We start from the raw sequence: 9,576 nt of genomic DNA, 5'->3' as shown, positions 1-9,576 counted from the left end.
TGCGACCGAAATGTTCTTGCAACCGATTTTGTGACTGAAGTTACCATCGCAAATTTAGCAACCAAATTTGCGACCGACAGTTTTTGCGACTGTGTTTGTGACCGAATTTTAGTGACGGATCTTGCAACCGAGCTTTAGTGACGAATATTGCGACCGAGCCTTATTGCGATGGATTTTGCGACCGAGCCTTATTGCGACGGATTTTGCGACGGAGACTTATTGGTTCTATTTGTGACTGCCATTTCAATTTTGAAATTTCAATTTTGAAATAGAAACTTGCGACCAACTTTGCGACTGTCATTTCAATCGGTAACAAATATGCACACTAATAAATTTTAATAGGCAAAATCAAATTATGAAATTCACAAATGTACATATTTATAAAATATCCCAATAATCAAAACAAAATAGGACCAAAGTATCCAAATATGTGTACCATGGAAAATATTCAAACATATGTAAACAACAAATATCATAATTTGCCATGTTTACCAAATAAGATTACATTCGTAACTAGCTGAGAATTTTATTAGCATGTAGTTCAAAAAGAATTGAAATTGCTCTTCCATTTCAGAGTCTGCTTCTTTCATTTTGGCGCTTGCAACCCTATTTTCCTTGATTTGCTTCCTCATGTGAGTTTCAATGTTCTTTCTTTTTCTAGCTCTAGTCATTCTGTCTCTTCCTGTTGTAGTTGTGTTGTGTTGTCATCCAGCCATCACCTATAATTAATATATCACATTCAAACAAAACCACCGTTATGGCCTAGTAGAATCAAATATAACTCATTTATACCTATTATGGTTCATTACAAATGATAATAACCAAATATATGCATTGGCTCTCAAACAAATTTGATTTCAGTCTCGGGTTCAATCTTGGACTGAAAAGAACGAGTTGGCTCGAACTGAAGCAATGTTGAGTTTGACTTGTATAGTTTGTTTGGTCTATTGACATCACTCAATTTTTGCTATTCAAAATTGAATATTTTCAGATCAATTTGTTTCATGGCATTTGGTTCAATTAAAGGTTAGTAAGAAGTATATTTAAGTGCTTCGTATCACCAACAAGTCATTAAACCTTACCTATATAATAAAGATTTGATTCATTGCCATCATCCATAGTGAGTGATTAACATCGTATATCTTGTTGCTGTTATTTTCCAATATTGCCTAATAGCAACACTATAGTTCACAAATAGACCAAATAAAATTAAAATGAATCAAGATAGAACTAGGGGCGTAAGGGTGTTCATCGGTCCAGTTATTAGTTTATTAGTTTTTAACCAAATAACAAAGCAAACTGAACCAAATAAGATAAATACTTAACCAATTCAAATAACTGAATAAGAATCCATTGGGCTTTGGTTGAAAACAGAATAAACTGGTTTCAACCAGATAAAACTTCTGTCTCGCTTTTGGTTTATGTTTATGTTCCAGGCAACACCGCAACAAATTAACATATGTAAGTCTTTAGGCGTATCTTGAAATCAAGTTAACAAAACTCAGAAACTCAATTAGATTAAAAAAATCTGAAATAAATCAGGAGAGAGTACCTTTCTGCATTTTTTTGGGTACGATTCCTTTAGAATAATCAAAGCCAAGAACAATACTCGGAACCTAAAAATAACAAAATAATAAGGACGAAGATGATATGAACCGACTACATATTTACTCAAGAACAACCCAAACAACATGTGCAAGCAATAACACAATAAAGCTGATGATGAACGAATACCTCCATTTTACAATCCATAAGCAGAGATTCATCGCCGACTAATTAGTAGCTTGCCCTCTGTTTCCGTAAAAAAAAAGCCACCATTAAAGAAGCATTAATGGATTTTTAGGGTTAGGATGAGGGAAAGGGAAGTTTTATGGGAAGTAAAAAAGATTAGGTGGGAAAATTAGTAGGGAAGAATTTTATTTTTCTTTAAAATTTTGGGAAAATTTTGGAGGGAAACGAGTTTTAGAAAAAGAAAAATGAGTTATTATTAATTTTGAGGGAATGTATTATATTTTTTAGGTTTAAATAAATAAAATAATTTTATAAATTAAAGTTATAGAATAATTAAATATACATTGTTTAATTTTAAACTTTTTTAACGGTCAACCGAATATCGAGGTAACCAAATGGCAAAAGGCGACTTCATACGTCTACAACCGCATACATCGTTGAGTAGCCCAAGCCTACCATCTTCAGTTGTGTAAAACCTGTCATCCGAAGGCCCGCTGTGATAGAACTCACTTAGGAGTGGATTTTGAGATCTATGGCCTCAAACTCAAATCTTTCACTTCCCCTCTAATATCCATTGAGCTATAGCTTGTTGGCTGATAATAAACTTTTTTATATGTATAAAAAATTACTTTATAAAACAAATGTATAGCCGTATAGGCATGTATTTACACCATATTAGGGCAAAAAAAGACTTTGATATTGTACTACTTATTTTTGTAAGAATTATGTAAAAAAAGAGTATATGTGTAAAACCTTAGGGTGTGTTTGGTTCGCACGAAATCAATGGAATTTAAGGGAATTGCAATCTGAATTCCATCTCATAAGATGTTTGGTTCACGGAATTTATTGGAATTTGTATAAACAATTAATTAAACCATAGGGTGTTGGTGAAAACCATACCTTTATCACGAAAACATAAGATCCACAACATGGAAGCAATGAATTGAATATCCATAGTCAAGTCTTTAAAACGAACCCCGAATGCCCGTAACTTTGAACACGTGAACTCCGAGAACACAATTTCATAGAAACCAGATCAAATACTCGAACGGATTCCATAAACAGGAAAATCCGGTTTCTGGTTTGCCAGAAACAGCAGCGACGTGGTGGTCGTTGGTTGTCGAGTGGCGATGATGTGGGCGGAACCTGGGGGAGGCCGACGACCCTTGGGTGGCAGCGTCGGGCGGTATGGTGGCTAGTCTTACTGAATTATAATGATCAATAATGCTTTATGCACGTCTTAGTGGACCCTTTTGTATCTTACAGGTAATGATAACTCTTAATGGATTCTAATGCGCCTTATACATGCCATATTAGGCCTTAAAAGCCATAATGCCTCTTAATGAAGCATGATGAGAGCTAATATGCTATGTCATATTAGGTCTTAAAGGGTGATATTGAGCAATATCAAGATTGACCTAACCTAATGGGATATATTGATGATAAATGTCATGATAGCAATGTGTAGTGTGCCGGGTTGAGCTCGTTAATGGTTTAACCAGTCGCTTCAAACGGTTGTACTGGGTGGTTAAAGCGATTTAAGTTTTGTTTTATTCTTTTTAAGCTGAGAACTATGTTTGCATACGAAGAAATGTCGGTTGCAATACGTTTTTGCGACTAATTAATTTATTTATTAGTTTATCGATTGTAATTGTGATCAATTTAATGTATATTTGCAACTTCTTTTACGACCAAATGTATTTTTTATTAGTATATATAACTAGTGACTGATTTGCGACCGGAAACTTTGGTCGTTACATTTATGATCGTTTTTGCGACAAATTTAATCTATAATTCATTTTTTAAACTAACACCATAGCAATTTCTGTCGCTACATTTGCGACCTAATTAACTTCTATTTTTTATAATGTTTACAACTGCATTTGCAACCAAAAAAACATCGGTCGCTACATTTGCGACCGGAAAAACATCGGTCGCTACATTTGCGATCGAAAAAACATCGGTCCTTACATTTGCGACCGAATAAACACCCGTCGCTATATTTGCGACCGAATAAACATCCGTCGCTATATTTGTGACATGATAAACTTTGGTCACTACATTTGCGACTGCTTTGCGACGAAAGAAACTTGGTTGCTAATTTTGCGGCCGATTTTGTTGTGTTGATTAATTTTGCTACCGATTTTGGTTTGGTAGCTATTTTTCCGACCGAATTTCTTTTGGTCGCTATATTTGCAACCATTTTGATTTTGGTTGCAAATGCAGTCGCCAAATTTGCGACCATTTTTGTTGGTTGCAAATTTCGGTCACTTTTACTCATTTTTGTAGTAGTTACTTCCGCTGTGCAATGAATATACCGGTCAGATCACACCAAACTCTGATTTTAGCGGGTGTAACAATGTTAGCGATGGCGGAGGAGTAGATTTGTGTTGTTAATCACATTGGCCCCAAATAAGCTCTTCTACCACCACCATCAGCAGGAGGAAAAGCTTTTGCTATTGTATTTCTATTTGGGCGTCTTATGATTTTCTCTCTCTTGTTGCCCTCTCTCAGCGATTATAACTTATAAGTTTATATTTTTGAATCTGTTGTAATTTTATTTTGAAACGATTGATCAGATTTATGGATCTCATTACAACCCTAATCGCTATCTCACTCCATCTGCTACAGATTTTGCTACTACTAAAAAATAATAGTGATCTTCTCGAATTGTGAATCAATTGAATCAGCTCAGCAAATTGTGATCTTTGCGCTTCATTTATGCTACTTTGTCATGCCTTTATTGTTGTTTGTATTTATTACCTTATATAAGTTGTTAGTTAGCATCAGGGTTATAATTTTTTTTTTCAAATGATATGAGTTTATGAACGTGTTTGTGTATTTAGGTCAAAAAGTACATAGCAATGTATATGGCTTTCAGCAACTTGCTGGGTCCAAGTTATGGAGTCTTTCTCCGGAACTTCAGAAATTTGCAGGGGTGCTTGAATTAGCTAGGACAGAGGTACGTGTCGCCTTCTGCGAGATTTCATATTTTTGGTTTTAAAAGTCTGCGCCTGCGTGGTTTTACCATCCACATGCCACGCTACCCCACCCTTTTAGGCTTTAGCCACATATCTTAAACACTCTGTGGGTTTTTCTATAAGAGAGAGAGAGAGAGAGAGACTAAGAGAGAGAAAGAGTATAAGGTAGACTGGTAGGTAGAGAGAGAGGGAGACATGGCGAGCCCGGAATCAGAGAGCGATGGAAGAAAACCTAGAAGATCATGGAAAGTCGGTAAAGGCAATATTTATAAAGGCTAGAGCTAATGTTGTTCTAATGACAAAGGGGATTGATGACATGGCACTAAACTCTCAATAAGTTTGCTGATCTGACTAATGAAGAGTACCGTGCAACTTATATTTATAAAGGCTAGAGCTAATGTTGTTTTATAGTCAAAACGGTTGATGCTAGGAAGAAGTTGTTCTCAGTTAAAAGTGATCGGTATGCTTTTTGACCGGGTGACTCGTTGCCGGAATTAGGAGATTGGACTATTGGAGAGATTCAGGTGCTCTAACAGAAGTCAAAGATCAAGCAAATTGTGGTGAGTTGTTGTGTTTCCTAGGATTTAGCGGGATTTCATTTTTTTATATTTTTAAACATATATATAGCGATTAAATATAGCTATGAAATAGCTAGATTTTAGGATTTGTTAAGTATACGTGTATAATAGCGTATATACCAGGGTATTTTGATATAATATACATATAAAATTTTTAAATTTTTTTAGTGTATCACTATTTATCAACATGTATTTCTCATACGTTTCCTGTGTTCAACTTTCAAGTTCAAGTGCATGCATGGAATCGTAACGAGCATGAAGTTCTTCTCAGTGGATCCTTTGATCATATGGTAGTGGCGATGTATCTTACCAAAACTCTTATGTAAAGTGCATTTGTATTTTAATTCATAAAATTATTGATTGGCTGCAAATGGTCTTAGTTGTGAAGGAGCTTCATTTAACATTGGAAATCAAATGGTTTTTGGTTATTTAAACATCTAGATTCAAGTTATTTTATTTGCAAGAATTATTGGCCTAGTGCAGTTTTGATCAACAAAAATATACATGAATTCAAATGTTCTGCTCATTTTCTTTGGTTTTAGCATTTATTAAGTTTCGTATTTAAATTTGAATGGCAAATTTGGCAATCCGGGTCATTATGGGTTCGTGCTAACTAAAAAAGCATACTCACACATGCATTGACACCCAAACCCGTACCAAACTTGTAAAAAAAGGAAGATAAACATTGTTGAGTTGAAAGTCGGTTTACAAACTATGACACTAAGCGAAAATGATATCAAGCATCATTATTATAGAATCTTAAATAAGTATTGTACCATTGCTTCATTAGAGATAATAGAAGTGGAAAAACATTTGATGAACTATTATGTTTTTTTAAGCTATCTAATGTTCTGAAGTTAAATTTATATCTTGGAACTACTCCTATTTGAATCTATTCTAATGACTTAATTTCTCTCTTAATTTCTAATTCCGAGTAGGTCAGTCCAGTCGAGTTGATTTTGATCATTGTAGGCCGATAATCATCAGAAAATCTCTTCACACAAGAAGCCAAACAACATAGATGGACTATAACACAAAGTGACCTTTGCAAGAGGCTTTTTCACTATACCTATTATATATTGCAACGAATGTTCTTGCTCAAATTTGAAGCTTAAACTTTGAAGCTTTTTTGACCGTCTTTTAATCAATTTTGAAATTTGAACTTTGAAGCTTTTATATAAATTTGAGTTGAACAAGTTACACATCTCTACTAATTAAAGGATTAAGAATTATCACATAATTTGTGATTAGACTCCCAACATTACATATAGGCATCTTGCTTTTATATGTTTTTATGGCTCTTTACAACAAGAAAAAGTTCAACAAACCGAATTAAAAATTTATGGTGGAAAAAAGTGAAAGAGGATACTTTAAAGGTTAAAAGTGTTATTTACATAAGTTTATTTGTTGTAAATTAAATTTTCCTACCCAGAAAGTTTCCGGGTTATAACCTAGCAAATAGTATATCTTAAAAGAAGACAGGTTCCCCATTAGGTATAATTGGTAAATAATCTATTATTTAAAAAAAAATATTTTTACAAATCTCAATTTGAGTTGAACAAGTTACACATCTCTACTAATTAAAGGATTAAGAATTATCACACAATTTGTGATTAGACTCCTAACATTACATATAGTCATCTTGCTTTTATATGTTTTTATGGCTCTTTACAACAAGAAAAAGTTCAAGAAACCGAATTAAAAGTTTATGGTGGAGAAAAGTGAAAGAGGATACTTTAGAGGTTAAAAGTGTTATTTATATAAGTTTATTTGTTGTAAATTAAATTTTCCTACCCGGAAAATTTCCGGGTTATAACCTAGCAAATAGTATATCTTAAAAGAAGATAGGTTCCCCATTCGGTATAATTGGTAAATAATCTATTATTTAAAAAAAAACATTTTTTACCACAAAAACGGTTTAAGTGCTTTCTAATAAAAAATACAACCGGTTTAAAAGTTGTATAATATATATATATATATATATATATATAGGGGTAGTATTTAGAGAAAACGCCTATAAGTGTGAAAACCGTGAGAACGCCTCTCATCCGTTGTATCAAAACAATGTATGGTTTATATTGACACGGTGTTGTTTTGGTAAATATATTCAACTTTCGAACGTGGCTGCGCTTCGTTAAGGGCAAAAAGGTAAATGTGCATCTACAAAACCCATCAAAACGCGACCGAAACATATATACTTCCCAAAGAAACCTCCCCAATTCCAACAAAAAAACGCCAAAACCCTAGAAAACGCGAAACCACAATATTATGGCGTCTAAAGATCAAACAAGATCCAGAGGAAAAAAAACAGAGTGAGTTAACTATTAATGAATTATTAATGAATTATAGTGAATTTGGGAACGCCATGATATTTACTTTTATAAGACAAAAATGATCAATTTATCGCCATAGATCTACCAAAAAAAAAAAAAAAAAAAACAAAGAAAACGCCAAAAAAATTGTAATGTTTGAATTATTAATGGTTTATAATGAATTTGGGAACGCCATGGACGCCAAGGTGTTTACTTTTATAAGACAAAAAGGATTAATTTATCGTGACAGATCTACAAAAAAACAAGAAAACGCCAAAAAAATTGTAATGTTTGAATTATTAATCGATTACAATGAATTTGGGAACGCCATAAACGCCAAGATATTTACTTTGTAAGACAAAAACCATTAATTTATCACGGCGGATCTAAAAAACAATAAAACGTCAAAAAGTTTTTGTTTTTAACTACATCCCAAAAAATCCTCCACGTCATAATGAGAAACGGTGTGTGAGATGCATTGGAAAAAAATAAAAGACAAAAAAGCCCCTCCGCCTTTATTATATTGTGCGCCACGTATTGGTCCAGGATTCGTTCTCACCGTTTTCACACTTCCAACTGTTTTCTTCGGATCTCGTTTCTATATATATAAACACCTATGAATTAAATTTTACAAATATGTGTCGTTCTAACTTTCTAGCTTTTCCAAATAAAATACTATTAAATTTACCATCAACCTATTAATTATATATGCATCAACCAACCAAACATTTTTATTTACGTTCTAAACATTTACATTTATAAATATGTGTCTATGATCAAATTTTTGTATCCATAATAAGATTGACTAATAACATATATATATTCTTATAAGCGCACCTTGAAAGGTTGGTGTTTGAGTACAAATACGATAGGTAGACTACCTATAAATACATGAGCTCATAAAGGTTTTGGGTTACACTAATAACAGACAAACAACAAACACCCACCTCCGCCACCCTCCTTGCACTGGCTGTCAGTCCGCTGAACCCACTACTGCACTACCCGCCGACCGCCCCATAGTGCGCTGCTAAGATCACTGCTGTAAAGAATAAAAAATGCCCTAAAATCGTCACTAACGATACTAAAAATAAGCAGGAACAATCACTAATTTGGTAAGTAAAAATATATATTTGTTTGTATATACTCCTAACCGCTATAAAATATGTATTAAAATAGAGGGGGTTTAATCATAATCGCTATAAAAATGGTAAATACAATGATTCCAAGCAGAAGGCCAAGGAGAGTAATATTTGTGGCGGGTATTCTTGTTTTTATGTAGCGGTTTTATATAGAACCGCTCTGAATAAAGATCTTTTTTGTACTAGAGCCCGAAGATCTACAAACACCAGGCGGCTCTGTATCAGTCCTGGCCATAAATGTAACCCTCCATATAATGACAATGAAGACACCAGCAAATCACCATGATGTAACAACTTAGTGGAAGAAGCTGTTAGCGGACCGTGAGGACAAGATCTTTTCTCAAGGGGATGAAGATGCAAATTAATAAAATATTTTTTATTGCGGGCCAAACATTATTGAATAATTCTATAACTATTTGTATTTCAAATGGTGTTAGTTGTTAGATGTGTCGGATTTGGGTTGTAAACTTAGTTTTAACTAAACCTCTTGATCAGTTCAATACATCATAAGCATTCAACGATCCAACAAACCAAATCTTAATAAAAATGATTATAAAACAAAATGTATCAGCGCAATGCATTCTGACTTCTAATTTATGGTTGAAAGAAAGTTGAAAATAGCTTATGAGTATGTATTTGATGACTTCTTAGTAAATTTACTTTTTCAACATACATGTATTATTTATTGGTAGTGAGGCAACTCATCCTTTGTATATTTTAATCCTATTCTTTTACTATAAAAGCACTACCAAGGTACACAGTTTGTTTCATAGAATCCTTAAACCATCAAAGTTCCTAGTAAACAAGTTTTTCACCTCCAGCTAGTGATGTCTCG

General features: G+C 33.6%; 1 long non-coding RNA gene across 1 annotated transcript; it reads right to left on the bottom strand.

The window, feature by feature from the left end:
• Nucleotides 1–361: 361 nt before the first annotated feature.
• Nucleotides 362–1,845, bottom strand: LOC110902485. Its single transcript, XR_002571146.2, has 3 exons — nt 1,735–1,845; nt 1,553–1,616; nt 362–719 (listed from the first exon to the last, which is right to left on the bottom strand). It is a non-coding gene; the product is annotated as an uncharacterized LOC110902485 (long non-coding RNA).
• Nucleotides 1,846–9,576: the final 7,731 nt, after the last annotated feature.

The sequence above is a fragment of the Helianthus annuus genome, chromosome 13 (assembly GCF_002127325.2).
Source record: "Helianthus annuus cultivar XRQ/B chromosome 13, HanXRQr2.0-SUNRISE, whole genome shotgun sequence".
In the NCBI taxonomy this organism is placed as follows: Eukaryota; Viridiplantae; Streptophyta; class Magnoliopsida; order Asterales; family Asteraceae; genus Helianthus; species Helianthus annuus.
Note: the sequence above shows the minus strand (reverse complement) of the source record. Positions and strands in the feature narration are given on the sequence as shown.